General features: G+C 46.7%; 1 protein-coding gene across 6 annotated transcripts in view; it reads right to left on the bottom strand.

Annotated features, from left to right (window-relative positions):
* The window catches only part of KCNIP4 (potassium voltage-gated channel interacting protein 4), a 567,010-nt gene that overhangs the window by 110,740 nt on the left and 449,604 nt on the right, over positions 1–6,666 (bottom strand). The window lies entirely within an intron of this gene.

Genomic DNA, 6,666 nt, shown 5'->3' with positions numbered 1-6,666 from the left:
TGTTCGTAGGTTGCCCATATACATACTTGCTCTGGTGGTATGCGGCTCTTCATATTTTTTTCACCAGCCACTGCAGGACACACCCCTGGGTGAAAATAGATACGCCCATATGTGTCACTAGACACGCCCTTTGGTTGATGACACACCCCTTTAATGGTGCGCGACGCTGCGCTCGGTGCATTTGCTAGCATCTAAAATCTCCCTCATTTTGCTTTTCAAAAGTAGGCAAGTATGGTGCTACTGACGGCGATGCGCAGCCGAGTCCCAGTAATGTGCGGTGGTGGCTGTGTCCACAGAGAGGTACAGCCACTCACCACAGTAGTCGCCACCTCCTGCTCCCCGCCGGCTGCCGCCTATACCCTATCCTCCCCGCCGCCTACAACCCCCACTCCCCTACAGGCTCCTCGTGCTCCAGTCCCCACTAGGAAAACATGGACTGAGCTTCAGGAGCCTGCTGCTACTTTCTTCCCTAGTACTGGCTGTCTCTGCTCTGACAAGCAGATCGGGGACTGACAGCCAAACTTCTGGAGACAGCGCAGGGGCATTTTGACTTTGCTGCTGTCAGTGAGTGCTCACAGATAGGCAGTCATCCTGATTGGCTGCCTGTACGTGAGCTGTGATTTACTTCAAGAGAGCAGCACATTCAAAATGCTGCTGCGCTGTCTCTACTAGTTTTGCTGCCAGCCATACTCAATCAGTCCCCAGTCAGAGCAGAGACAGACAGTCCTAGGGGCGGAAGTAACACTGGTCTCCTGAAGCTCAGGAGCTTAGTATCTGGGTCACCAATCTCCTGCTGTGCTGCCCGGGGGTCTTTGGGCCTGAGACACCAGTCCCATTTTCCATCTCCTGATGGTGGCCCTGCAGCAGCACGCACACCTGCCCCCCACTCCTGCTACTGTTGCATAATTAAATGGACCCCTATGCTCCCACATGCTGGTGTACAGGCCTCTCATACTCCCACACCTGTGAAGCAGAGAGGAGCCGCGGTGACTGAGGAGCAGCGTGGGACAGAAATGCGGTAAGTTTGTAATTGTTGCCTAATGTGTAATGGGCTTTGTGGTGTGTCACTTAATGTGTAATGGGCTTTGCGGTGTGTCACTTAATGTGTAATGGGCTTTGCGGTGTGTCCCATAATGTGTAATGGGCTTTGCGGTGTGTCCCATAATGTGTAACGGGCTTTGCAGTGTGTCACTTAATGTGCAATGGGCTTTGCGGTGTGTCCCATAATGTGTAATGGGCTTTGCGGTGTGTCCCATAATGTGTAATGGGCTTTGCGGTGTGTCCCATAATGTGTAATGGGCTTTGCGGTGTGTCCCATAATGTGTAATGGGCTTTGCGGTGTGTCCCATAATGTGTAATGGGCTTTGCGGTGTGTCCCATAATGTGTAATGGGCTTTGCGGTGTGTCCCATAATGTGCAATGGGCTTTGCGGTGTGTCTCCTAATGTGCAATGGGCTTTGCGGTGTGTCTCATAATGTGCAATGGGCTTTGCGGTGTGTCTCATAATGTGTAATGGGCTTTGCGGTGTGTCCCATAATGTGTAATGGGCTTTGCGGTGTGTCCCATAATGTGCAATGGGCTTTGCGGTGTGTCCCATAATGTGCAATGGGCTTTGCGGTGTGTCCCATAATGTGTAATGGGCTTTGCGGTGTGTCTCATAATGTGTAATGCACTTTGCGTTGTGTCACAATGTGTAATGGGCTTTGCGGTGTGTCACAATGTGTAATGGGCTTTGCAGTGTGTCACAATGTGTAATAGGCTTTGCGGTGTGTCTCCTAATGTGCAATGGGCTTTGCGGTGTGTCTCCTAATGTGCAATGGGCTTTGCGGTGTGTCTCATAATGTGTAAGGGTCTTTGCGGTGTGTCTCCTAATGTGTAACGAGCTTTGCGGTGTGTCTCATAATGTTCAATGGGCTTTGCGGTGTGGCATAATTTGTGTGGGGCCTTACCCTTTGAAGCGAGGCCACATACTTTTTTTATAGAATCTGTCCATTCTTTATTTTAGAAAATATATATATTGGAGGGGCACATTTTTTTCTGTTCACACTAATGGTGGCGACACACGGCGGGATGCGCACTGGTAGAGACCTGAGTTAGGGGGGGCCCCATTATAATTTTTGCTATGGGGCCCACAAAGTTCTAGTTACGCCTCTGCCTGTCAGGCTAAAGGGACATGCAATGCAACATAAATCAATGCTTTATTAGATTAAAATAAACAGCAGCATGTCTTTATCACTGTGATGTCAGGGCGAACTGCCCTGCAGTACTTTACTGTGTCAGACAGAGCTAGAGAAAGCTAAACCAGTGAGTGTTGCGATTACAGCAGGACAGTCCTACTAATAGAGTCCAGCTGTCCCACCCAGTGAGTTGCAGTGTCCCGCAGGCAGAGGGTTAGATTGTGAGAGGCACATATTTGCCAACTTTCTATTTCTCTTCTCCGGGAGAAGCCCGGAGAGGAGACTCTCAGAGGGACTTCCGGGGGCAGGGGTGGAGCTTAATGTTATGAAGCCCCACCCCCATTATAGAAAATATTATGATTCGCGGCTCAGTATCGAGGTTCCAAATGAAGGAAACTGATGATTAATACTATTCAGTTATCCACTTGTTCCATTAGGCCACTGAGCAATTGGCGGAGTGGAAACTAATAATTATTATTATCACAATGCGCCAACATCAGGACCGCTAAAGCATCAACTGTAAATTCAAATGGAGACGTTGTTCCCTACATGGATATCTCTCATATTCACTCCTGGCACAATATTTTAATTCAGCTCCCAAGACTATATTCTGGCATATAATTATCATTCCTTATTGTTCCCCACCAAAACCAACCAGGCAACCAGTGACACCAGGGAGACTATCCTTGGAGAAATAATCTTGGCACCAGCAATTACTTTTTTTCTAAAGCTACAAAAATAACTTATAAGAACTTTCCAGCAGTTTTATCTTATGTCACTTGCTTACAGGGCTTAAAGTGGTCCTGGAGAGGGGGTGGACTCCCCCCCCCCCCCCCCTACAACCCATAGAGGGAAAATGTTCCCACAACACATGGTTGCACAATCGTATACACATTACACCGCATGTAGTGCCCTTGATTCATATTAAACCACACAGTAATGCTCCTTATACACATAATGTCCACAGTTGTTCATCTTAACTTTACATTACATACGCCGTACCAGAAGAAGAAGCCACTGGGACAGGCTTTTCTGTTGGAATTACTTTTCAGGACTGTGGTAGAGGTGGAACTCAGTTCCCCCTACCATTGGAGGTGGTGGAACTCAGTTCCACCCCGTTCCCCCTCACTTTAACCCCTGCTTGCTTATAAGAAACATCAATTTGTTCAATGACCTTCTACACGGTCACATGGGAAGTTTTATGGGGCACACTTGGGTAAACAACTTTAGGTACAATGTACAGTATGTATATATACCACTGACATTGCAAATGAAACAGCAACATTCTACGTGGAGAAGAGCTCACTAAAGATTAAGTTAAGATAGCCACTTCATTGTAACCATTGAGATATGTTTGCACCCATAGAGCCATAGATTGAACAAAATGAACCCTGTCAACTCTAAAGATATCCCGACCTTACAGGTAGGAAACCATTTATATTCAAAAATAACTTCAAACTAATTTTTTTTAACCCAATAAAGTCAACTATAATGAAATACAAAAAACAGGTTGAAGAAGAGGAAGAACTTCAGGAGGAAAGCGGCTTTTGTGGCATATAGAACTAGATGCTTGGCATGACTTAGACGCTCCATCACAGATAGCAATGTGCACTCTTTACTGAATCTTGCATCTTAGTCGCACTCTAACCGCATACAGTCACTCAATCACCCATAGAGGACCGGTGACACTTTCATTAGTACTTTTGTCACAAAAGAATTGGTATAAAATGTGTAGGAAGTCTCAGATTAAGCATAGCAATGTGTGTAAAATCTCAGATTAAGCATAGCAATGTGTATGAAGTCCCAGATTAAGCATAGCAATGTGTATGAAGTCCCAGATTAAGCATAGCAATGTGTATAAAGTCCCAGATTAAGCATAGCAATGTGTACAAAGTTCCAGATTAAGCATAGCAATGTATATAAAGTCTCAGATTAAGCATAGAAATGTGTATAAAGTCCCAGATTAAGTACAGCAATATGGGGCGAGAGGTATGGTGTGGCCGTCTGTATCGGAACTCTGTCTTTTGCATTTTTTACCTTGATTTTCAGCACACAGAAGAACAAGCTCTGTCAGCCCCAGTAGTCTGCTTGCCCTTTGTCTAATTAGCAAAGGACAGGTCTTGCGATAAGAGCTATCCTCTGTTATACAGCACCGTCCCTGGATTCCCAGATCTGATACCCGGGAATCCCACTGCGTATGCGCCGGCCGACGGCCGCAGGGCATGCTTGGAGGGATCCGTGATGGATCCCTCACAGAGAGCTGCGGAGAGAAGCCCACCACACTCTCCCTGGGTCCGGGCAGCGCCGCTGAACTGTAAATCAGCCGCTGCCCGGCCCTGCTCCCCGCCACCGGCTTGTCATAAACCGGCGCCGGACAGGGCAATACAAGAGCCGGAGGGGAGGGGGGAAGAGAAGGGAGGAGGCACCGCAGAGGGGAGGGAGCCGGGCAGTGCCGAAGCTGCCTGAGATCAGTGAGTGAACTTAGCAGCGCTGCCCGGCTCTAAACAGTGGCAATCCCGAGAATGTTCCGGGCTTGCCAGACTGGGCACCGAGGCACAGTCCGGAAAATTCTCGGGATTGCCACTGACGGGGTTAATGGTCGGCATTTACCTGTTCACTAGGCTGCGAGCATAGGCAGCCGAGCAAACAGATCTGAATCAGAAACCGAAAACGCTCTAAGCTTTACAAATGCTACTGAAATCCTTCCATCGCTTTTCTTTTGACATTCAATGACATTCTTTCAATAAATGTTGTTCTATCACAACCATGCAGTTTCTGCTAATTATTTAGATGAAGATGTTATCTGCTAAAGTCATTGAAATTTAATTTTGCAATGAAAGGACGATTAGTGTAAAGAGAATAACTGTAACTGTAAAATGAATTTACCAAAACTGCTTCCAAACAGCAACAATCGTCATTGTAATAGTTGTTGAACCGAAATATAGCTGATAAGCTAGTATTACTATGGCAACGGTCACGTGGGGGCCGCTAAATGTTACGTCTCACAATTAGTTCATTTAGTAAATGTCACAAGATAGTTTTGCCCTTTATTCACAAAAAACATTCTCAGGATTAAAATGGGCAAGATACAGTGTAGGTCAGAGGCCGAGAGACGTCCAAGGGAAAAGTCCTATTGTGGCAATTGCTCTAGCTCAGGAGACACAATAGAACAGATATACTGTACGGTTTGACATATATAAAGTAAGACGTATAAAGAACAGACTAGGTTTTTGCCTCAGGTTGTGTGTAGATCTGACCGTACTATTGTTTTCATTTAACCAAACATAGAAAATGTTTAACAGCTCCCTTTACTAATTGATGTTAAACTAAAAAGTATTGGACAAGATCTATTTCAAATGAAAGTAAAAGAATGTTTTAATAGACGCCTCCTGCGCGCTTGTGTGATCCTTTGCTGCATCCGATGACCGTACATCCTAGGAGGAGGGACGCTCTCATGTGGCCTGTACCTGCGTTGCTCCCGGGAGGCCACACCCCCATTTCCACTGCTGTGGGGGCATGCCCAGCAGCTATGTGAGCTGCTGGCTGTGCCCCCAGACCCTCTGGCTGCAGAAATAGATGCAAAGCATCTATTCACAGGTGACAGGAGGGACTCTCAACTGTCCCCCCCCCTCGCTGCCGCGGGACACTGCCGACCCCCTGGTGGGATGCAGGAACATTCCAAAAAGGAAGGTCCAAAGAAAAGCAGGACAGTTGGGAAGTATGCGATGACGCAGCCTTCAGGATACTTGTGTGAGCATCGGCCATGTGAGGAACTCAGTGTTGGAAGATGCACACCCACTACTCCCCAAAACAGCGCAGAATGTCAATCATGCTGGGACTTTGGGGCACCGTGATTGAGATCCCAGACGAAAATTGACACTGCGCTGGCTGTACAGTAGGGCGGAGTGAAAAAATTGAAATTGAGATATTCAAAATCGTCTAGTGTGGAAAAGTTGTGACTTGACCTGAATAAGAAACGTGCAAAAGCGGTCAATATCTTCTGTTTCGGCAAGACACCTAAAGTTTCGCTTTTTAGATGAAAATAACAAAACGTATGAAGAAGCTCCGATCTAGTTAAAATTATGTCAGGACGTCTTAGAGAGGTTCATTAATATACTTTAGCATAGTAAAAAAGAGTATGAGCTGGTACTTGTGAGTTATCTGGGCTGCCGATTTTTTGATTGTATGCCTTAAGTTAAGGCATACAATCAGATGCGATGCGATGCGATATCGCATCGCATCGCATCGCATGTGATCATCGGATGCGATGACCCGATTTTTCCATAGGAATCAATGTTAAAATTGACTGAGTCCATTTTAACATGGAATTCAATGGGAAAAAGGGGTCCTTTTCATACCCCTACTATCCAAGTGGGCATGGAGTTGGATATAAACCTGTGGCGAGCGTAGCGAGCCACCGAGCCCGAAGCGTGGCGAGCGAAGCGAGCCCCGCGAGGGGACGGTATTCTGTGTCCCCTCGCGGGGCTCG

Source organism: Crinia signifera, chromosome 1, assembly GCF_055691185.1.
Source record: "Crinia signifera chromosome 1, ASM5569118v1, whole genome shotgun sequence".
Classification (NCBI taxonomy): domain Eukaryota; kingdom Metazoa; phylum Chordata; class Amphibia; order Anura; family Myobatrachidae; genus Crinia; species Crinia signifera.
This window is presented reverse-complemented; position numbering and strand designations above follow the sequence as displayed.